General features: G+C 44.9%; 1 protein-coding gene and 1 long non-coding RNA gene across 2 annotated transcripts in view; one reads left to right on the top strand and one right to left on the bottom strand.

Moving 5' to 3' along the window:
• The window catches only part of LOC149979877 (uncharacterized), a 357,657-nt gene extending 356,111 nt beyond the window's left edge, over positions 1 to 1,546 (bottom strand). Inside the window, exons 1-2 of the long non-coding RNA XR_016484704.1 lie at positions 1,462 to 1,546; positions 1,032 to 1,093 (exon numbers count right to left, since the gene is read on the bottom strand). This is a non-coding gene — a long non-coding RNA (uncharacterized LOC149979877). The remainder of the gene's footprint in view (positions 1 to 1,031; positions 1,094 to 1,461) is intronic.
• LOC110536392 (E3 ubiquitin-protein ligase znrf3) overlaps positions 1 to 24,625 on the top strand; it is a 214,017-nt gene that overhangs the window by 72,000 nt on the left and 117,392 nt on the right. The window lies entirely within an intron of this gene.

Below are 24,625 nucleotides of genomic sequence, written 5' to 3'. Positions count from 1 at the left end.
ATCAATTTGTATAGCAGACCCTCATGGCAATTTGCTTCAAAAGCTTTTTGTAATCAACAAAGAATGAGAAGACTGACTTTGTTTTGGTTTGTTTGTTAGTCAATTAGGGTGTGCAGGGTGAATATGTGGTCTGTTGGGCCTCCTGAGTGCTGCAGTGCTCTAAGACACTGCATCGTAGTTTCTAGCTGTGAAGAAGAGATTCTGGTTTGAGTCCAGTCTCTGTCGCAGTCGGCCTCAACTGGGAGACCCATGGGGCGGCGCACAATTGGCCCAGCATCGTCCGGGCTAGGGGAGGGTTTGACCAGTAGCAATGTCCTTGTCCCATCATTCCCTAGCGACTCCTGTGGCGGGCCACACACAGTGCACGCTGACACGGTCGCCAGGTGTACGGTGTTTCCTCCGACACATTGGTATGGCTGGCTTCTGGGTTAAGCGGGCATTGTGTCAAAGAGAGTGAGTCGTGTTTCGGAAGACGCACGGCTCTCGACTTCCATCTGTCCCGAGTCTGTACGGGAGTTGCAGCAATGAGACAAGACTGTAACTACCAATTGGATACCATGAAATTGGGGAGAAAAGGGAGTAAAAGTTAAACAAATATATAAAAATAAAATATGTGGTCTGTCGTACGGTAATTTGGGAATAAGCCAATTTGAAATTTGCTCAGTATATTGTTTTCACTGAGGAAATGTACTAGTCTGCTGTTAATAATGTGATTGGATGTAATTGGCTTTTAACCTTTCTGATCTCCCCATCCCGGATCCGGGTTCGTGAATACAGACTCAAGCTCATTACCATAACGCAACGTTAACTATTCATGAAAATCGCAAATGAAATGAAATAAATATGCTAGCTCTCAAGCTTAGCCTTTTGTTAACAACACTGTCATCTCAGATTTTCAAAATATGCTTCTCAACCATTGCAAAACAAGCATTTGTGTAACAGTATTGATGGCTAACGTAGCATTTAGCATTAACATTCAGCTGGCAACATTTACACAAAAAAACAGAAAAGCATTCAAAAAAATCATTTACCTTTGAAGAACTTCAGATGTTTTCAATGAGGAGACTCTCAGATAGCAAATGTTCAGTTTTTCCTGAAAGATTATTTGTTTAGGACAAATCGCTCCGTTTTCTGCGTCACGTTTAGCTATGAAAAAAACCCTGTATCCAGGATTGTGTAAATCTATCAGCAAGCTCATTAGCATAACACAACGTTAACTATTTATGAAAATCGCAAATGAAATGAAATAAATATGCCATCTCTCAAGCTTAGCCTTTTGTAAACAACACTGTCATCTCAGATTTTCAAAATATGCTTCTCAACCATAGGAAAACAATAATTTGTGTAAAAGTAGCTAGCTAGAGTTAGCATTTCGCGTTAGCATTTAGCGTTAGCATTAGCGTTAGCATCCAGCACGCAACATTAACAAAAACATAAAAGCCTTCAAATAAAATCATTTACCTTTGAAGAACTTCTGATGTTTTCAATGAGGATACTCTCAGTTAGATAGCAGATGCTCAGTTTTTCCAAAAAGATTCCTTGTGTATTAGAAATAGCTCCGTTTTATACATCACATTTGGCCACCAAAAAAAATCCATAAATTCAGTCCTCAAAACGCAAACTTTTTTCCAAATTAACTCCATAATATCGACTGAAAACATGGCAAACGTTGTTTAGAATCAATCATCAAGGTGTTTTTCACATATCTCTTCATTGATACATCGTTCTTGGACACATGCTTTCTCCCCTGAATCAAATGGTAAAGTGGAAGCAGCTGGCAATTGCGCACCGAATTCGACGCAGGACACCAGGCGGACACTTGGGAAATGTAGTCTCTTATGGTCAATCTTCCAATGATATGCCTACAAATACGTCACAATGCTGCTAAGACCTTGGGCGAACGACAGAAAGTGTAGGCTCATTCGTTGCGCAATCACAGCCATATAAGGAGAGAATGGAAAACAGAGCTTCAGAAATTCTGCTAATTCCTGGGTGATGCATCATCTTGGTTTCGCCTGTAGAATGAGTTCTGGGGCACTTACAGACAAAATCTTTGCAGATTCTGAAACTTCAGAGTGTTTTCTTTCCAAAACTGTCAAGAATATGCATAGTCGAGCATCTTTTCGTGACAAAATATCGCGCTTAAAACGGGAACGTTTTTTATCCAAAAATGAAATAGCGCCCCTAGAGCTCTAACAGGTTAATAATGTAATTGGAGAATCCAGTGGGTTCTGGTAGTCTCTAATAGTTGATTCTAACATTTTGTATTTGATCATGTATATGTTTTTGCTGTTTGTTCTTTGTTATAGTGGTTTATTCATCCATCTCAGTTTTGAATAGATAACTCTTCATGTTGTTGTTTGTTTAATGTTTTCCAATTTTCCCAGAAGTGGTTGGAGTCTATGGATTCTGCAATTACATTTGAAGAATCTCTCTCATTCTCTCATATCCGCATTCAAATATTGAAATGTCAAAGAAGATTGACTTGAATGGAATCTGGTTCCAGGTTAAAAGTTTCCAATAGAGGCTGGTGGATTTATTTTGATAGTGACAGTGACTGACATGAATAACATTGATCAAGTAAAGTTTAGTGTAGATAACATCTTTTGAAAGGTTGCCAAGTTGATCTTCAGATCCACAGAGAGTAGGGAGAGAGGGCTGTTGTGGGCCTCCTGTGTGTGCTCTACTCTAATCACATTCCCCAGACCAGCAGTAGCAGCTTCTCTCCTTGTTCTGCTTTGCGCTCAGCTAGCACTGCATTCCACAACTCTGGGGGCTTTCGAAGAGGAGGGCAAGCAGAGCGCCACAGATTCCTCCCCCGTCGTCCTCCCCTGCCCTGCGGAGCCATCAAAGACCCACGGCCACTTCAAAGGCCATGATGACGCTAGGTGTTGATGACTGCAATCCACCCCGTTCCACTTTTAGCCCTCTCCGGACTTCAAGAGCAACAGCAGTCCCTCCCTCCTCCAGATAGATATTTAGACCGGGTGGGTTTCATGGTCTCACGTGGCATTAATCAGGACCCATTAACTTGTGACATTCACTCTGGGTTCAGGCTCAGGAATCATGATTTGGGGGACTGGTGTGAGCTAGGCCATGTTTAACTGTAGTGGAAGATCCTTATCAGAGCTGCAGCGTTAGTTATGTCACAGATATGAGAGTAGAATGATAATGAAATATTCTTCCATTTGAAGATGGAAGGTAATGTAAAGCGTGTTGTCAAGAGAGTATCCTGTCCTTCGTGTGTTGGCTTTCATCTGGAAACGTGCTGTTTGTTTGTTAGAAAGCCTAACTGCTGAGAAAACATGTGTTATTTTAACACAGCTAACGCTGCTGACAGATCCCTCTTTTCAAAGTTCCACTTTAGTTTCAGTCAGGGGCTCTTAGCGTCAAGACAATAACTGGAGGGTAGGGAGAAGTTATCAGGAGTGTGTATGTGTCTGTGTGATGCTATATCACTTATTAACGACCTTCACTGTTGTCTGTGTCAGTAATGTGGTATGTAAGCTCTGTTAATGAAGTCACTGTTGTCTGTGTCAGTAATGTGGTATGTAAGCTCTGTTAATGAAGTCACTGTTGTCTGTGTCAGTAATATGGTATGTAAACTCTGTTAATGAAGTCACTGTTGTCTGTGTCAGTAATGTGGTATGTAAGCTCTGTTAATGAAGTCACTGTTGTCTGTGTCAGTAATATGGTATGTAAACTCTGTTAATGAAGTCACTGTTACATCTTGAAGTCAGTGAATAATGGATGCATATTTAGCATCCAACTCAACTCGTCCCTTTTACTGCCAATACGGTTAGCACAATATGCTTATTATTCTCACTATGCATATTCACTGTCTCCAGAAAGTATTCATACCCCTTGACTTACTCTACATTCTGTTGTGTTACAGCCTGAATTCAAAACTGCTGAAATAAAAAATCTCACCCATCTGTACACAATATCCCATAATGACAAAGTAAACTTTTACTTACTGAGTCAATACTTACTCAACCACTCAAGAACATTCACTGTCTTCTAGGTAAGCAACTACAGTGTAGATCTGGTCGTGTGTTGTAGGTTATTGTCCTGCTGAAGGGTGAATTCATCTCCCAGTGTCTGGTGGAAAGCAGACTGAACCAGGTTTCCTCATGTATTTTGTCTTCACTTAATTCTGTTTCTTTTTTTTTATCCTGAAAAACTCCCTAGTGTTTAACGATTACAAGCATACCCATGAGAAGTCGATCGACTATGATTTTTCAACGGCAATACCAATACCGATTATTATAGGACAAAAAAAGCCGATACCCATTAATTTTAAAATGATTTTGTAATAATGACAATTACAACAATACTGAATGAACACTTATTTTAACTTAATATAATACATCAATAAATTGAGTTTAGCCTCAAATAAATAATGAAACATGTCCAATTTGGTTTAAATAATGCAAAAACAAAGTGTTGGAAAAGAAAGTGCCATATTTGCCATGTAAGAAAGCTAACGTTTCAGTTCCTTGCTCAGAACATGAGAACATATGAAAGTTGGTGGTTCCTTTTATAATGAGTCTTCAATATACCCAGGTAAGAAGTTTTAGGTTGTAGTTATTATAGGAATTTTAGGACTATTTCTCTCTATACCATTTGTATTTCATATACCTTTGACTATTGGATGTTCTTAGAGGCACTTTAGTATTGCCAGTGTAACAGTATAGCTTCCGTCCCTCTCCTCACTCCTACCTGGGCTCGAACCAGGAACACAACGACAACAGCCACAATCGAATCAGCGTTACCCATGCAGAGCAAGGGGAACAACTATGCCAAGTCTCAGAGCGAGTAACGTTTGAAACGCTATTAGCGCGCACCCCGCTAACTAGCTAGCCATTTCACATCACATCGTTACACCAGCCTCATCTCGGGAGTTGATAGGCTTGAAGTCATAAACAGCTGAGCTGCTGGCAAAACGCACAAAAGTGCTGTTTGAATGAATGCTTATGAGCCTGCTGGTGCCTACCATCGCTCAGTCAGACTGCTCTATCTGGCGCAGTGGTTAAGGGCGCTGTACTGCAGCGCCAGCTGTGCCATCAGAGGAAGAAGCAGTGCGGCTTGGTTGGGTTGAGTATCGGAGGACGCATGACTTTCAACCTTCGTCTCTCACGAGCCCGTACGGGAGTTGTAGCGATGAGACAAGATAGTAACTACTTAGATACCATGAAATTGGGGAGAAAAACGGGGTAAAAAAAAAGCATAGACTTAATTATAACATAATAACACACAGAAATAAGAGCCTTTGGTCATTAATATGGTCGAATCCGGAAACTATCATCTCAAAAACAAGACCTTTATTATTTCAGTGAAATACGGAACCGTTCCGTATTTTATCTAACGGGTGGCATCCATAAGTCTAAATATTGCTGTTACATTGCACAACCTTCAATGTTATGTCATAATTACGTAAAATTCTGGCAAATTAGTTCGCAATGAGCCAGGCGGCCCAAGCTGTTGCATATACCCTGACTCTGCGTGCAATGAACGCAAGAGAAGTGACACAATTTCACCTGGTTAATATTGCCTGCTAACCTGGATTTCTTGTAGCTAAATATGCAGGTTTAAAAATATATACTTCTGTGTATTGATTTTAAGGAAGACATTGGTGTTTATGGTTAGGTGCATGTTGGAGCAACGACAGTCCTTTTCGCGAATGCGCACGTCATCGATTATATGCAACGCAGGACACGCTAGATAAACTAGTAATATCATCAACCATGTGTAGTTATAACTAGTGATTATGATTGATTAAGTTTAATGCTAGCTAGCAACTTACCTTGGCTTCGTACTGCATTCGCGTAGCAGGCTCCTCGTGAGGCAGGTGGTTAGAGCGTTGGACTAGTTAACCGTAAGGTTGCAAGATTGAATCCCTGAGCTGACAAGGTAAAAATCTGTCGTTCTGCCCCTGAACAGGCAGTTAACCCACCATTCCTAGGCCGTCATTGAAAAAAAGAATGTGTTCTTAACTGACTTGCCTAGTGAAATAATGATTAAATAAAGGTGTAAAAAATGTATAATAATTGGCTAAATCGGCGTCCAAAATGACCGATACTCTAATGCCCATAACATGATGCAGCCACCAATATCCTTGAAAATATGGAGAGTGGTACTCAGTAATGTGTTGTATTGGAATTGCCCCAAACATAACAATTTGTATTCAGGACAAAAAGTAAATTGCTTTGCCACATTTATTTTTGCAGCTTCACTTTAGTTCCTTGTTGCAAACAGGATGCATATTTTTCAATAGATTTTATTCTGTACAGGCTTACTTCTTTTCACTCTGTCAGTTACAGTGTAGGTTAGTATTGTGGAGCAACTACAATGTTGTTGATACATTCTCTGTTTTCTCCTATCACAGCCATTAAACTCTGTAACTGTTTTAAAGCCACCATTGGCCTCATGGGGAAATCCCTGAGCGATTTCCTTCCTCCGACAACTGAGTTAGAAAGGACGCCTTTATCTTTGTAATGACTGGGTGTATTGATACAGCATCCACAGTGTAATTAATAACTTCACCATGCTCAAATGGATATTCAATGCTTTTTGAATAGTTTTGCCATCTACCAATAGGTGCCCATCTTTACGAGGCATTGGAAAACCTCCCTGGTCTTTGTGGTTGAATCTGTGTTTGAAATGCATTTCTTGACTGAGGGTCCTTACAGATAATTTGTGGTACAGAGTTTGTACAATCATTCAAAAATCATGTTTAAAACTATTGTTGCTCAGAGTAAATCCAACTTATTATGTGACTTGTTAAGCACATTTTTACTCCTAAAATGATTTAGTATTGCCATAACAAATTGAATACATATTGACTCAAGACATTTCAGCTTTAAATGTTGAATTAATTTGGACATTTCTAAAGACATAATTCCACTCTGACATTATGGGGTTTTGTGTGTAGGCCAGTGGAACAATATCTCAATTTAATCCATTTTAAATTGAGGCTGTAAAACTACAACAAAATGTGGAAAAAGTCAAGGTGTGTGAACACTTTCTGAAGGAACTGTAGAGACTCTGCTGCTTTTTAGGGTGTGTGTGTGTGCGCATGCGTGGCGTGCTTGCGTGTGTTGTAACTTCCCAAAATGGTAGCATCCGACCTCTGAACTTTGTCAATCCTTTGTTCTTGTCATTCCCCCTTTGAAGACTGAAGACACTGAAAGTGACACCACGGACGGAGTTGAGTGTACTCATATACACACACACACACACGTGCACATGCACGTGCACGCACACACGTACAAACCATTGAGGGTTACTGGCTCTGCTCTGCTAATATAATCATCATTGTGGCCTGTCTCAGTGTTTAAAGCTGTCAGCTCCAGAGTCCTGCACTACATGGGGTCATTTCCATTTAAAAGTACCCATGAGCACCAACATGTAAAGTGTCAAATTAGGTGTCAAATGAAAGCTAATAGTCTGTTGTTGTTTTTTTACTGTTTAACATACTGTTATGTTCAGCTCATAGTGTCTCCTGTTACTGTCCTCTCTTCCACTGACTGTTATGTTCAGCTCATAGTGTCTCCTGTTACTGTCCTCTCTTCTACTGACTGTTATGTTCAGCTCATAGTGTCTCCTGTTACTGTCCTCTCTTCTACTGACTGTTATGTTCAGCTCATAGTGTCTCCTGTTACTGTCCTCTCTTCCACTGACTGTTATGTTCAGTACTACTGTCCTCCCTTCCACTGACTGTTATGTTCAGCTCATAGTGTCTCCTGTTACTGTCCTCTCTTCTACTGACTGTTATGTTCAGCTCATAGTGTCTCCTGTTACTGTCCTCTCTTCTACTGACTGTTATGTTCAGCTCATAGTGTCTCCTGTTACTGTCCTCTCTTCCACTGACTGTTATGTTCAGCTCATAGTGTCTCCTGTTACTGTCCTCCCTTCTACTGACTGTTATGTTCAGCTCATAGTGTCTCCTGCTACTGTCCTCTCTTCTACTGACTGTTATGTTCAGCTCATAGTGTCTCCTGTTACTGTCCTCCCTTCTACTGACTGTTATGTTCAGCTCATAGTGTCTCCTGCTACTGTCCTCCCTTCCACTGACTGTTATGTTCAGCTCATAGTGTCTCCTGTTACTGTCCTCCCTTCCACTGACTGTTATGTTCAGCTCATAGTGTCTCCTGCTACTGTCCTCCCTTCCACTGACTGTTATGTTCAGCTCATAGTGTCTCCTGTTACTGTCCTCCCTTCTACTGACTGTTATGTTCAGCTCATAGTGTCTCCTGCTACTGTCCTCTCTTCTACTGACTGTTATGTTCAGCTCATAGTGTCTCCTGTTACTGTCCTCTCTTCTACTGACTGTTATGTTCAACTCATAGTGTCTCCTGTTACTGTCCTCTCTTCTACTGACTGTTATGTTCAGCTCATAGTGTCTCCTGTTACTGTCCTCTCTTCCACTGACTGTTATGTTCAGCTCATAGTGTCTCCTGTTACTGTCCTCTCTTCTACTGACTGTTATGTTCAGCTCATAGTGTCTCCTGTTACTGTCCTCTCTTCCACTGACTGTTATGTTCAGCTCATAGGGTCTCCTGTTACTGTCCTCTCTTCCACTGACTGTTATGTTCAGCTCATAGTGTCTCCTGTTACTGTCCTCTCTACCACTGACTGTTATGTTCAGCTCATAGTGTCTCCTGTTACTGTCCTCCCTTCCACTGACTGTTATGTTCAGTACTACTGTCCTCTCTTCCACTGACATACTGTATGTTCAGCTCATAGTGTCTCCTGTTACTGTCCTCTCTTCCACTGACTGTTATGTTCAGCTCATAGTGTCTCCTGTTACTGTCCTCTCTTCCACTGACTGTTATGTTCAGCTCATAGTGTCTCCTGTTACTGTCCTCTCTTCCACTGACTGTTATGTTCAGCTCATAGTGTCTCCTGTTACTGTCCTCTCTTCCACTGACTGTTATGTTCAGCTCATAGTGTCTCCTGTTACTGTCCTCTCTTCCACTGACTGTTATGTTCAGCTCATAGTGTCTCCTGTTACTGTCCTCTCTTCCACTGACTGTTATGTTCAGCTCATAGTGTCTCCTGTTACTGTCCTCTCTTCCACTGACTGTTATGTTCAGCTCATAGTGTCTCCTGTTACTGTCCTCTCTTCTACTGACTGTTATGTTCAGCTCATAGTGTCTCCTGTTACTGTCCTCTCTTCCACTGACTGTTATGTTCAGTACTACTGTCCTCCCTTCCACTGACTGTTATGTTCAGTACTACTGTCCTCTCTTCCACTGACTGTTATGTTCAGCTCATAGTGTCTCCTGTTACTGTCCTCTCTTCTACTGACTGTTATGTTCAGCTCATAGTGTCTCCTGTTACTGTCCTCTCTACCACTGACTGTTATGTTCAGCTCATAGTGTCTCCTGTTACTGTCCTCCCTTCTACTGACTGTTATGTTCAGCTCATAGTGTCTCCTGTTACTGTCCTCTCTTCCACTGACTGTTATGTTCAGCTCATAGTGTCTCCTGTTACTGTCCTCTCTTCCACTGACTGTTATGTTCAGCTCATAGTGTCTCCTGTTACTGTCCTCTCTTCCACTGACTGTTATGTTCAGTACTACTGTCCTCCCTTCCACTGACTGTTATGTTCAGCTCATAGTGTCTCCTGTTACTGTCCTCCCTTCCACTGACTGTTATGTTCAGTACTACTGTCCTCTCTTCCACTGACTGTTATGTTCAGCTCATAGTGTCTCCTGTTACTGTCCTCTCTTCCACTGACTGTTATGTTCAGTACTACTGTCCTCTCTTCCACTGACATACTGTATGTTCAGCTCATAGTGTCTCCTGTTACTGTCCTCTCTTCTACTGACTGTTATGTTCAGCTCATAGTGTCTCCTGTTACTGTCCTCTCTTCCACTGGCTGTTATGTTCAGCTCATAGTGTCTCCTGTTACTGTCCTCTCTTCTACTGACTGTTATGTTCAGCTCATAGTGTCTCCTGTTACTGTCCTCTCTTCCACTGACTGTTATGTTCAGCTCATAGTGTCTCCTGTTACTGTCCTCTCTTCCACTGACTGTTATGTTCAGCTCATAGTGTCTCCTGTTACTGTCCTCTCTTCCACTGACTGTTATGTTCAGCTCATAGTGTCTCCTGTTATGTTCAGCTCATAGTGTCTCCTGTTACTGTCCTCCCTTCTACTGACTGTTATGTTCAGCTCATAGTGTCTCCTGTTACTGTCCTCCCTTCTACTGACTGTTATGTTCAGCTCATAGTGTCTCCTGTTACTGTCCTCCCTTCTACTGACTGTTATGTTCAGCTCATAGTGTCTCCTGTTACTGTCCTCTCTTCTACTGACTGTTATGTTCAGCTCATAGTGTCTCCTGCTACTGTCCTCTCTTCCACTGACTGTTATGTTCAGCTCATAGTGTCTCCTGTTACTGTCCTCTCTTCTACTGACTGTTATGTTCAGCTCATAGTGTCTCCTGTTACTGTCCTCTCTTCTACTGACTGTTATGTTCAGCTCATAGTGTCTCCTGTTACTGTCCTCTCTTCTACTGACTGTTATGTTCAGCTCATAGTGTCTCCTGTTACTGTCCTCTCTTCCACTGACTGTTATGTTCAGCTCATAGTGTCTCCTGTTACTGTCCTCTCTTCTACTGACTGTTATGTTCAGCTCATAGTGTCTCCTGTTACTGTCCTCTCTTCTACTGACTGTTATGTTCAGCTCAGTGTCTCCTGTTACTGTCCTCTCTTCCACTGACTGTTATGTTCAGCTCATAGTGTCTCCTGTTACTGTCCTCTCTTCTACTGACTGTTATGTTCAGCTCATAGTGTCTCCTGTTACTGTCCTCTCTTCCACTGACTGTTATGTTCAGCTCATAGTGTCTCCTGTTACTGTCCTCTCTTCTACTGACTGTTATGTTCAGCTCATAGTGTCTCCTGTTACTGTCCTCTCTTCTACTGACTGTTATGTTCAGCTCATAGTGTCTCCTGTTACTGTCCTCTCTTCTACTGACTGTTATGTTCAGATCATAGTGTCTCCTGTTACTGTCCTCTCTTCCACTGACTGTTATGTTCAGCTCATAGTGTCTCCTGTTACTGTCCTCTCTTCCACTGGCTGTTATGTTCAGCTCATAGTGTCTCCTGTTACTGTCCTCTCTTCCACTGACTGTTATGTTCAGCTCATAGTGTCTCCTGTTACTGTCCTCTCTTCCACTGACTGTTATGTTCAGCTCATAGTGTCTCCTGTTACTGTCCTCTCTTCCACTGGCTGTTATGTTCAGCGCATAGTGTCTCCTGTTACTGTCCTGCCTTCTACTGGCTGTTATGTTCAGCTCATAGTGTCTCCTGTTACTGTCCTCCCTTCCACTGACTGGTATGTTCAGCTCATAGTGTCTCCTGTTACTGTCCTCTCTTCTACTGACTGTTATGTTCAGCTCATAGTGTCTCCTGTTACTGTCCTCTCTTCTACTGACTGTTATGTTCAGCTCATAGTGTCTCCTGTTACTGTCCTCTCTTCTACTGACTGTTATGTTCAGCTCATAGTGTCTCCTGTTATGTTCAGCTCATAGTGTCTCCTGTTACTGTCCTCTCTTCTACTGACTGTTATGTTCAGCTCATAGTGTCTCCTGTTACTGTCCTCTCTTCCACTGACTGTTATGTTCAGCTCATAGTGTCTCCTGTTACTGTCCTCTCTTCTACTGACTGTTATGTTCAGCTCATAGTGTCTCCTGTTACTGTCCTCTCTTCTACTGACATACTGTATGTTCAGCTCATAGTGTCTCCTGTTACTGTCCTCTCTTCCACTGGCTGTTATGTTCAGCTCATAGTGTCTCCTGTTACTGTCCTCTCTTCTACTGACTGTTATGTTCAGCTCATAGTGTCTCCTGTTACTGTCCTCTCTTCTACTGACTGTTATGTTCAGCTCATAGTGTCTCCTGTTACTGTCCTCTCTTCTACTGACTGTTATGTTCAGCTCATAGTGTCTCCTGTTATGTTCAGCTCATAGTGTCTCCTGTTACTGTCCTCTCTTCTACTGACTGTTATGTTCAGCTCATAGTGTCTCCTGTTACTGTCCTCGCTTCTACTGACTGTTATGTTCAGCTCATAGTGTCTCCTGTTACTGTCCTCTCTTCCACTGACTGTTATGTTCAGCTCATAGTGTCTCCTGTTACTGTCCTCTCTTCTACTGACTGTTATGTTCAGCTCATAGTGTCTCCTGTTACTGTCCTCTCTTCTACTGACTGTTATGTTCAGCTCAGTGTCTCCTGTTACTGTCCTCTCTTCCACTGACTGTTATGTTCAGCTCATAGTGTCTCCTGTTACTGTCCTCTCTTCTACTGACTGTTATGTTCAGCTCATAGTGTCTCCTGTTACTGTCCTCTCTTCCACTGACTGTTATGTTCAGCTCATAGTCTCTCCTGTTACTGTCCTCTCTTCTACTGACTGTTATGTTCAGCTCATAGTGTCTCCTGTTACTGTCCTCTCTTCTACTGACTGTTATGTTCAGCTCATAGTGTCTCCTGTTACTGTCCTCTCTTCTACTGACTGTTATGTTCAGCTCATAGTGTCTCCTGTTACTGTCCTCTCTTCCACTGACTGTTATGTTCAGCTCATAGTGTCTCCTGTTACTGTCCTCTCTTCCACTGGCTGTTATGTTCAGCTCATAGTGTCTCCTGTTACTGTCCTCTCTTCCACTGACTGTTATGTTCAGCTCATAGTGTCTCCTGTTACTGTCCTCTCTTCCACTGACTGTTATGTTCAGCTCATAGTGTCTCCTGTTACTGTCCTCTCTTCCACTGGCTGTTATGTTCAGCTCATAGTGTCTCCTGTTACTGTCCTCTCTTCCACTGACTGTTATGTTCAGCTCATAGTGTCTCCTGTTACTGTCCTCTCTTCCACTGACTGTTATGTTCAGCTCATAGTGTCTCCTGTTACTGTCCTCTCTTCTACTGACTGTTATGTTCAGCTCATAGTGTCTCCTGTTACTGTCCTCTCTTCCACTGACTGTTATGTTCAGCTCATAGTGTCTCCTGTTACTGTCCTCTCTTCCACTGACTGTTATGTTCAGCTCATAGTGTCTCCTGTTACTGTCCTCTCTTCTACTGACTGTTATGTTCAGCGCATAGTGTCTCCTGTTACTGTCCTGCCTTCTACTGGCTGTTATGTTCAGCTCATAGTGTCTCCTGTTACTGTCCTCCCTTCCACTGACTGGTATGTTCAGCTCATAGTGTCTCCTGTTACTGTCCTCTCTTCTACTGACTGTTATGTTCAGCTCATAGTGTCTCCTGTTACTGTCCTCTCTTCTACTGACTGTTATGTTCAGCTCATAGTGTCTCCTGTTACTGTCCTCTCTTCTACTGACTGTTATGTTCAGCTCATAGTGTCTCCTGTTATGTTCAGCTCATAGTGTCTCCTGTTACTGTCCTCTCTTCTACTGACTGTTATGTTCAGCTCATAGTGTCTCCTGTTACTGTCCTCTCTTCCACTGACTGTTATGTTCAGCTCATAGTGTCTCCTGTTACTGTCCTCTCTTCTACTGACTGTTATGTTCAGCTCATAGTGTCTCCTGTTACTGTCCTCTCTTCTACTGACATACTGTATGTTCAGCTCATAGTGTCTCCTGTTACTGTCCTCTCTTCCACTGGCTGTTATGTTCAGCTCATAGTGTCTCCTGTTACTGTCCTCTTTTCTACTGACTGTTATGTTCAGCTCATAGTGTCTCCTGTTACTGTCCTCTCTTCTACTGACTGTTATGTTCAGCTCATAGTGTCTCCTGTTACTGTCCTCTCTTCTACTGACTGTTATGTTCAGCTCATAGTGTCTCCTGTTATGTTCAGCTCATAGTGTCTCCTGTTACTGTCCTCTCTTCTACTGACTGTTATGTTCAGCTCATAGTGTCTCCTGTTACTGTCCTCTCTTCCACTGACTGTTATGTTCAGCTCATAGTGTCTCCTGTTACTGTCCTCTCTTCTACTGACTGTTATGTTCAGCTCATAGTGTCTCCTGTTACTGTCCTCTCTTCCACTGGCTGTTATGTTCAGCTCATAGTGTCTCCTGTTACTGTCCTCTCTTCCACTGACTGTTATGTTCAGCTCATAGTGTCTCCTGTTACTGTCCTCTCTTCTACTGACTGTTATGTTCAGCTCATAGTGTCTCCTGTTACTGTCCTCTCTTCCACTGACTGTTATGTTCAGCTCATAGTGTCTCCTGTTACTGTCCTCTCTTCTACTGACTGTTATGTTCAGCTCATAGTGTCTCCTGTTACTGTCCTCCCTTCTACTGACTGTTATGTTCAGCTCATAGTGTCTCCTGTTACTGTCCTCTCTTCCACTGACTGTTATGTTCAGCTCATAGTGTCTCCTGTTACTGTCCTCTCTTCCACTGACTGTTATGTTCAGCTCATAGTGTCTCCTGTTATGTTCAGCTCATAGTGTCTCCTGTTACTGTCCTCTCTTCTACTGACTGTTATGTTCAGCTCATAGTGTCTCCTGTTACTGTCCTCTCTTCCACTGACTGTTATGTTCAGCTCATAGTGTCTCCTGTTACTGTCCTCTCTTCTACTGACTGTTATGTTCAGCTCATAGTGTCTCCTGTTACTGTCCTCTCTTCCACTGACTGTTATGTTCAGCTCATAGTGTCTCCTGTTACTGTCCTCTCTTCCACTGACTGTTATGTTCAGCTCATAGTGTCTCCTGTTACTGTCCTCTCTTCCACTGACTGTTATGTTCAGTACTACTGTCCTCCCTTCCACTGACTGTTATGTTCAGTACTACTGTCCTCCCTTCCACTGACATACTGTCATGTTCAGCTGATAACTGTTTTCTTTTTTTTCTCTCTGTCATCTGGTGGTCAAAGCAAGTATGAAAACCTGAACCTATAGGGGAGGGTCTGGGTGGGCATCTGTCCGCGGTGGCGTAGTCTTAGTCTGCTTCTGTGGCCTCCTAGGAACGGCGACCCTCGCCGCCAACCTAGGACTGGCAACCCTACTAAAGGGCCCCACTGGACTGAGGGGCAGCTCCGGACTGAGGGGCAGCTCCGGACTGAGGGGCAGCTCCGGACTGAGGGGCAGCTCCGGACTGAGGGGCAACTCCGGACTGAGGGGCAGCTCCGGACTGAGGGGTAGCTCAGGACTGAGGGGTAGCTCAGGACTGGCTGACCGCTCTGGCAGCTCCTGGCTGGCTGGCGGCTCTGGCAGCTCCCGGCTGGCTGGCGGCTCTGGCAGCTCCCGGCTGACTGACGGCTCTGGCAGCTCCCGGCTGGCTGGCGGCTCTGGCAGCTCCCGGCTGGCTGGCGGCTCTGGCAGCTCCCGGCTGACTGACGGCTCTGGCAGCTCCCGGCTGACTGACGGCTCAGGACAGACTGGCGGCTCTAGCAGCTCCGGACAGACGGGAGACTCTAGCAGCTCAGGACAAACGGGAGACTCTAGCAGCTCAGGACAGACGGGAGACTCTAGCAGCTCAGGACAAAAGGGAGACTCTAGCAGCTCAGGACAGACGGGAGACTCTGGCAGCTCAGGACAGCCGGGAGATTCTGGCAGCTCTGGACAGACGGGAGACTCTAGCAGCTCAGGACAGACGGGAGACTCTAGCAGCTCTGGAGAGACGGGAGACTCTGGCTGCTCTGGAGAGACGGGAGTCTCTGGCGGCGCTGGAGAGGAGGAAGGCTCTAGCAGCGCTGGACAGGCGGGAGCACCTGTAGGCAAAAGACGGAGAGACAGCCTGGTGCGGGGGGCTGCCACCGGAGGGCTGGTGCGTGGAGGTGGCACTGGATAGACCGGACCGTGAAGGCGCACTGGAGATCTTGAGAGCAGGGCTAGCACCATCCGCCCTGTCTGGATCTTCACCCTAGCCCGGCAGATGTGGGGAGCTGGGATGTAGCGCACCAGGCTAAGCACGCGTACTGAGGACACAGTGCGTTCCACCGCATAACACGGTGCCTGACCAGTACAACGCCCGCCATGGTTAGCACGGCTAGGAGCGCTGTAGCGCTGAGCTGGCACAGGACGTGCAGGGCTAGGGAGGTGCACAGGAGGCCTGGTGCTTGAGGCTGGCACATTCTTCACCAGACGACTAGCACGCACCTCAGGACGAGTATGGAGAGCTGACCCAGCTGACATCAACTCCCCGATACGCTCCGTCGGGCGGATGTCGTGCATCATGCACCAACACAGCACCTCCCTCATAACTCTCTCCTCCAATTTCCCCATTAACTCCTTCACTGTCTCGGCTTCGCTCACCTCCAACACCGCCCTGACCGGCTCTGGTTCCCTCCTTGGCTCCTTACGGTAAACAGGGGGAGTTGGCTCAGGTCTGACTCCTGAGTCTGCCACACTCTCCCTGTGCCTCCCCCCAAAAAATGTTTGGGCCTGCCTCTCGGGCTTCCAGCCGCTCTGCCGTGTTATCTCCTCGTAATGCCGTCTCTCTGCTTTCGCTGCCTCCAGCTCTGCTTTGGGGCGGCGATAGTCCCCTGGCTGCTCCCAGGGTCCTTTGCCGTCCAAAATCTCCTCCCATGTCCAGGAGTCTTGTGATGCTGGCCGCTGGTTCCCAATCAGAGACAATGACTAACACCTGCCTCTGATTGAGAACCATATCAGGCCAAACACAGAAACAGACAAACTAGACATACAACATAGAATGCCCACTCAGATCACACCCTGACCAAACAAAACATAGAAACACACAAAGCAAACTATGGTCAGGGCGTGACACTTACCGACACCTACCCATGAGCCCCCTCTCTTTCCATTTACTGTAACCAGCATCCTCACACACTGAGCACCGGACAACCATGGACGTAGAAAGGTAGTTGAAATGTGATCAACCCACCCTGGCCTTGATTTCAACATCCACAGACATCGTTTCTTTAGTCTGGACCAGCCTTGATTTCAACGTCCACAGACATCGTTTCTTTAGTCTGGACCAGCCTTGTTTTCAACATCCACAGACATCGTTTCTTTAGTCTGGACCAGCCTTGATTTCAACATCCACAGACATCGTTTCTTTAGTCTGGACCAGTCCTGATTTCAACGTCCACAGAACCGGCCTTCATTTGACCCAAACACATATGTCCATGATCGGTTCAGATTTGGTCCGGACCGGAGCCACTCATAGGCGTCTATGTTTCACAAGTGTGGACAGCACAGCACAATACATTACAGTATAGTAGAGCACAGTAGAGTAATGAACAGTAAAGAAAAGTAGAGTATAGTTCAGTCCTGTACGGTAGAATAGAGTGGAGTAGAGTTCAGTATACAGTAGAGCACACTAGAGTGGAGTACACTATAATGTACTGAACTATATTCTACTGTACTCTACTTTACTGTACTGTGCTGAACTATACTCTACTTTACTGTACTATACTCTACTGTACTCTACTGTTTATGCATTTCTGTATAGTACAGATCAGGGACTCATGATGAAATTCCATTACTGCAATTCTGTTACCGGGTGTAAATCCAATTCACTTCCTGTATTTCAATCATGTAACGTTATGACTATAACTACTGTTCCCTGAAGAAGGGAAACAAGGTACAACATACCATGGGGAGTCTCACTCTCGCAACTTCGGTTGAAGGTTATACAATCGTGCCTGGCAAGGCCAATGAAATATGCACTTCGTTGGAAGTCCCAACTTCCACAGATAAGTGTGAAGCTTGGGTTCATTCCCTCAATTTAATACCGATCTTCACTGAACCCAGGAACAGGTGGTGCGGGACCATACAGGTGTGTGCCTCATTTCCCTCCTTCAGGGAACAGTAGTTATAGTCACAACGTTACGTTCCCTTTCAGTCTGTCAGTCTTTGGTACAACATACTATGGGGAAATATAATTACACCCCAAGCCGACCCCAATGGATACTAAATGAAATGACCCACCCTCCAGACCTGAACCCACCAGATGCGTGCCGTCTGAGTATTGCGCGGAAGTTGTGCTGCCCGGTGACTTTCCCTGTCCCAGCCATAAGCTGTGGGCCAAAATAGGAGCAGTGATATCCAAAAAATAAAACCTCACACCAGTGTGGTGATGCCCAACTCACCGTAGCATAAATATCTCCTATAGTCAACCCTTTAAACAACGCCCGAGACGCTGCCAGAGCCCTGGTGGAATGGGTATTAACCCCTGCTCCTTGATGCCAGCGAGATCCAGTGGGAGAGACGCTGCTTAGAGAGCGCCCTGCCGCAGAGCTGGATTAGTAAAACAGACAAAATGGTGGTCACACAACCAGATATCCAGGGTCGTTCAATGTGCGTGTGTAAAGCACACATTTGGCTAAACAGAGCCGGAACCCGGACACCCTCCGTGGGGATAGAAAAGCGTGATATGAGAGCCCTGGACCGCACCCATATATATATAGGTAATTTCATATCCCGATAACAATACATATCACGATATAGGTAATTTCATACCCCGGTCAAGATACATATCACGGTATAGGTAATTTCATACCCCGGTCACGATACATATCACGATATAGGTCATTGCATATCCCGATACCGGTACATATCACGATATAGCACATTTTCTGTAAATTCAATGAATAATTAGTTTATATGAAATGACCACATGTAAAGGCCTATTTCTTATGACATTTTGAATTAAACTCAACAAATAAAAGGTACTTAGTCAAATCTGATTATTTCCACTTTTATTAAGAACCTTTGGGCAAATGTTCAATTAAGCATGTAACAAAACATAAAATATTAATGTATAAAATCTAAAAAGGTAAATAGTAAACATAAAATAATTATAGGCTTTATATATATATATATATAATTATAATAACTAGAATAACTATAATTATTTATGTTTACTATTTACCTTTTTAGATTTTATACATTATATTTATATATATATATTGGGGGACTTGCCTGTTTTGCATGTTGTTTTGGCATTAATACATGACACATCAATTTGTATTTGATACCTTGGGTCTAGTGTAGTAGTCTAGTGTACAAACTCACAAAACCCCCGTTTCTGAACCGTGTAAATTGGGGCCATGTCTTTGCAGATGTAACGGCAGCTATTATCTCCTTCCATCTTCGTGATTCTTTTCCATATGGTGTGATGCGGGCAAAAGCCTCTTGCAACGTCTCAGTCAGGGGTTTGTTTTGAGCACTTGACTGTACTTCTCTGGGTCTCACCCGTAGACTCTCTCCGTACTGTTTCACATGATTCTTGCTTAGGTGGTAAAAGAGGTTATTGAGTGTTTGAGCCTTTTGCAGAGGCCGGTTTCTCTGTCAGATTTTTGATACCCAAACCACGTCCGTGCGACCGAAGTAGCCCCTCTTTTAGGTAGGAGCTTCGTGTCTCTGTGCTCTGTGTCTCCTTCACTCTCCTCCATGTTTTTTTTTTGTTTTGCAAATTTCACACAGCACGTGTGGAAGAACGAAAAGTGTCGTCCAATTGACAAAGAAATATTGCCGTAAAGAGTGTGATTTGCGACACCACGAAATGAACAATAGAGAATTAATATAAAATGATAGAGGTTTTTCTATCGTCACACGATATATATCGTCATATCACCCAGCCCAAATATTTATATATATATGCACAGTACATATTATGATCATGGAGGTTACTCTACCGACCAGTCATAGGTACAGGGGACACAACGCCTTGTAACCTAGATGTGAAAAAAGGACCCCTTCTGTGGTAACAGACAAGAGCGATCCCTTGTGGACAGAGACAGAACTTATCACTCTCACCCCTCCCTGGGGAGATTGATGTGTCCCTTCAACCCTGTGAACACTGTGGAACATGGGATAACAGAGGGGGCAGTATATAACATGAACCAGCTTCCGACATACGCTATGCTTCCTTGAGACTGTATAGCCTGCATGGGCACAGGGGGCTCTGGCAATGGCTTACACAGTACCTGTTTAGCCAGACTTGCGGGCACTGTTTTCACAGTAATGTTTTTGCGGCGGGGCGCACTGGTCATTCTGACTCATGCCAAGGCGCCTCACTCCGGGGGGTTACACCAGCCAAGTGCTCGGCGGGCTGCTTCCTCCACTCCCTCCAACTCCAGGAAGTGAAAATAGGAATGGGGTTGCCATAACGCCGGGGGGAAGCTAGTAAGTTCCACTCTCCAGAAGTTATGCATGCTATCCGACATTAGCCAGGTGGCTTTTTAGCCTAAGCTTGGTTAGCTAGCCTCGTTTACCGCAGCGTGATCCGTTTTTAATAACCAAGCAACTAATGCTACGTATACTAAATGAGAGAGCCACCCCAGCAACTCCGCCATGGGGAGGTAGGAACAGCTAGTAATAGCGAGATTGCCTTGGCGAGTTAGCCAACCTGACTAGCACGCTATGCAGTCCTTGTTTAGCTGGCCTGGTCTTGAAAGTCCACGTAGGACCGAACCCTTCCTCAACAAGTCTGGGAAGAGAGGCTGGTGCTTGACCGAAGCAGGGATGCGTCAGGGGGTACCCACCAAACCTGGCTGCCCTCTCTCTTCGAGCAGCCTCCCATAACCAGCGACAGAACGCACAGGAGCTGGGTTGGGCGCAGGCTGTCATACCCCACGTCATACCCCACGTCATACCCGACGCCATACCCCACGTCATACCCCACACCATACCCCACGCCATACCCATGTAATACCCCACGCCATACCCCACGCCATACCCCACGTAATACTCCACGTCATACCCCATGCCATACCCCACGTCATACCCCATGCCATACCCCACGTAATACCCCACGTAATACCCCACGCAATACCCTACGCCCACGCTGTCATACCCCACGTCCAGGCAACCATACCCCACGTCCAGGCAACCATACCCCACGTCCAGGCAACCATACCCCACGCTATACCCTACGTCCAGGCTCCCATACCCTACGTCCAAGCTGCCATACCCCACGTCCAGGCTGCCATACCCCACGTCCAAACTGCCATACCCCAAGTCCAAACTGCCATACCCCACGTCCAGGCTGCCATACCCCACGTCCAGGCTGCCATACCCCACGTCCAGGCTGCCATACCCCACGTCCAGGCTGCCATACCCCACGTCCAAACTGCCATACCCCACGTCCAGGCTGCCATACCCCACGTCCAAACTGCCATACCCCACGTCCAAGCTGCCATACCCCAAGTCCAGGCAACCATACCCCACGTCCAGGCAACCATACCCCACGTCCAAGCTGCCATACCCCATGTCCAAACTGCCATACCCCACGTCCAAACTGCCATACCCCACGTCCAAACTGCCATACCCCACGTCCAGGCTGCCATACCCCACGACCAGGCTGCCATACCCCACGTCCAAGCTGCCATACCCCAAGTCCAGGCAACCATACCCCACGGCCAGGCAACCATACCCCACGTCCAGGCTGCCATACCCCACGTCCAGGCAGACAAGACATTTGCCCTGACCACCCATCCATCTCCTCTTCCTGCTCTTCGGTCCCAGCCGAGGTACTGGCCTCTGGGACAAGAAAGTCGTCATCGGTAATTCCAGTGTAGTACGTGGCGCTGTGCGCACAGGCTGGTTCGAGCGAGGGGCCGCCTGAGTGTGCTCCAAACCGAGACAAACTACACAGAGCATAAGTATCTTTCAGAGAAATGCTATAACCACATGACTGGGGGCTTGATCTCAACCCCAAACCCGGCTTCGCCATCGTCATTTCGATTTAACTGAAATTCCGTTACCTAACTTTATCTGCACATTTCAGTAAATGTGTTTTTTGTAAAAATAACAGCGTAAATTGTTAAAAGTAGTCTTTGTGCCTAGAACTATATGGTTTGTTAAACCTTAAAATCAATGGTTCCCGTGGAATGATCAGAATATTGCCATGATATTAGGTGTCCTCTCCCAGTGTTCCCTCACTGAAACCTCCACACTTGTTTGCTTTCAGAAGGAGCTGATGTTCAGGGGTTATGGAGAGGATGGAGCGGGGGTGGGGTGAAGCGGAATGGCAAACCTCTCAGCTTGTAACATTGTGGGGTGGCTTATTTTGTGGGCTTGCCAGCTGGAGGGTGATATCATTCAAACATGCAGGCGTACTGAGTGGGAGGTTTGTGACAGAGACTTTGGTGCTGCCTGTCTACCTTGGGCCTCATTGAAAACCATGCTTGTATTAGGCACAAATCATAACAAAGATCATCAGTGGCTTGATTCCTTGATTCACACCCCCCCAAAAATAATCCAGATGTTCTTTGATTGAATGTTAGCCTACATAGACATTAAGAGCAATGGCATAACATTTATCAAGTCTATAAAGCCTTGTTCACACTAGGCCTTAATGTTCAAATCAGCTTTGGAATACTGACTCTCCTATGGCTATGCTAGTTGTCGTAGTAACAATGGGTATTTGCACAGTGGTGTAGGCTGATTGGTGGTGATGCTAGTGCTTCCTATCACTCATAGGTTGTTTCGGAAGCTAAGGTGACAGGGCCTGCCATGGACATTTCCCGTTTGCTTTGAATGTTTAAAATCCTAGTTTAAGAACACAATTACAGCCAAAAAGGATAAGATTATATTTTCAAAAGGAGTCATTTTTGGCTAGCCACAGCAGTCTGGCTAGCTGTTTAACTTTCTAGCACATTCACTCATTTGTTTGTAAACAATTAACATGCTAGTTAGCTACCACATTTTCCTGTCAAACTGTCAACACAGTCTACCACATTTTCTTGTCAAACTATCAACACAGTCTACCACATTTATCTTGTCAAACTGTCAACACAGTCTACCACATTTTCCTGTCAAACTGTCAACACAGTCTACCACATTTTCCTGTCAAACTGTCAACACAGTCTACCACATTTTCCTGTCAAACTGTCAACACAGTCTACCACATTTATCTTGTCAAACTGTCAACACAGTCTACCACATTTTCCTGTCAAACTGTCAACACAGTCTACCACATTTTCTTGTCAAACTATCAACACAGTCTACCACATTTATCTTGTCAAACTGTCAACACAGTCTACCACATTTTCTTGTCAAACTATCAACACAGTCTACCACATTTATCTTGTCAAACTGTCAACACAGTCTACCACATTTTCCTGTCAAACTGTCAACACAGTCTACCACATTTTCCTGTCAAACTATCAACACAGTCTACCACATTTATCTTGTCAAACTGTCAACACAGTCTACCACATTTTCCTGTCAAACTGTCAACACAGTCTACCACATGTTCCTGTCAAACTGTCAACACAGTCTACCACATTTTCCTGTCAAACTGTCAACACAGTCTACCACATTTTCCTGTCAAACTGTCAACACAGTCTACCACATTTTCCTGTCAAACTGTCAACACAGTCTACCACATTTTCCTGTCAAACTATCAACACAGTCTACCACATTTTCCTGTCAAACTGTCAACACAGTCTACCACATTTTCCTGTCAAACTGTCAACACAGTCTACCACATTTTATTGTCAAACTGTCAACACAGTCTACCACATTTATCTTGTCAAACTGTCAACACAGTCTACCACATTTTATTGTCAAACTGTCAACACAGTCTACCACATTTATCTTGTCAAACTGTCAACACAGTCTACCACATTTTATTGTCAAACTGTCAACACAGTCTACCACATTTATCTTGTCAAACTGTCAACACAGTCTACCACATTTTATTGTCAAACTGTCAACAGAGTAGCTAATAATCAACAAGATATGGCAAATAACATTCTAAAAACCACTTCCATCATATTAGCTATTACTAGCTATTCATACCGTTCAGACAAGTCGCATGGCCAGGAAACATTTACGAAGGATCTTCGAAATGCGGTTTGACATATCAGATTCCATGTGCTTTTTGTCTATTCAGACTGCAGGGAAAATGACTGATTTGAATCAGATAGAAGCAGACAAAGAGGAGGAAGTCTTCTTTATTTGAGAACAGAAGCCCTGGGATCCTTTACTGAGATAAGGTTACAGCAGGAGGGAGAGCGGGGTGGAGGGAGAGTGGGAGGGAGAGTGGGAGGGAGGTAGGGAGGGAGAGTGAGAGGGAGGTAGGGAGGGAGAGTGAGAGGGAGGGAGAGAGAGAGAGAGGGGGAGGGGAGGAGAGAGGTAGGGAGGGAGAGTGGGAGGGAGGGAGAGAGGGGTGGACATATTGGATGAAGGCAGAAATACTTGGGAAGTTGATCTAAAATGAACAGAGAGGGAGGGAGGGAATGAGAACCGCCTGCCCTGCTCTACCCTGTCTGCCTCTCTCTCTCCCTTCCATCTTGTCGCTCCTCAAGGCTACTAGCCCCCTTTGAAGTTATTTACAGTGCTAGAGAGAGAGAGAGAGACATAGAGAGACAGAGAGAGAGAGACATAGAGAGAGAGAGAGAGGGATGGGGCAGAGAGAGAGACATAGAGAGAGAGAGACAGAGAGAGAGAGAGAGAGACAGAGAGAGAGAGAGAGGCCGGCAAGAAAGGGAAAGATGTCAACAGACAGATGAGTGTAAGTCTGCTGGCCACACACACCAACTGTCTGGCCCAGGGCCTGTGTTAGGTTAATGGTTCCCTCCTCTGACTGTGTGTGTAAACTCAGGCTTCACTCTACAGTACTTCATAGGCCCAGTCAGTCAGAATGGTTTGGTCTCTCACTTTAATTTTCTCCCTCCGTCTCTCTCGTCTTGATCTCTGTCCTCAGTCACTGAGGCGTTCAGACTGTGGAGGAAATGCTTTACATACAACATGATTGATTGAC

The sequence above is a fragment of the Oncorhynchus mykiss genome, chromosome 11, assembly GCF_057628025.1.
Source record: "Oncorhynchus mykiss isolate SJ-2025 chromosome 11, ASM5762802v1, whole genome shotgun sequence".
Lineage (NCBI taxonomy): Eukaryota > Metazoa > Chordata > Actinopteri > Salmoniformes > Salmonidae > Oncorhynchus > Oncorhynchus mykiss.
This window is presented reverse-complemented; position numbering and strand designations above follow the sequence as displayed.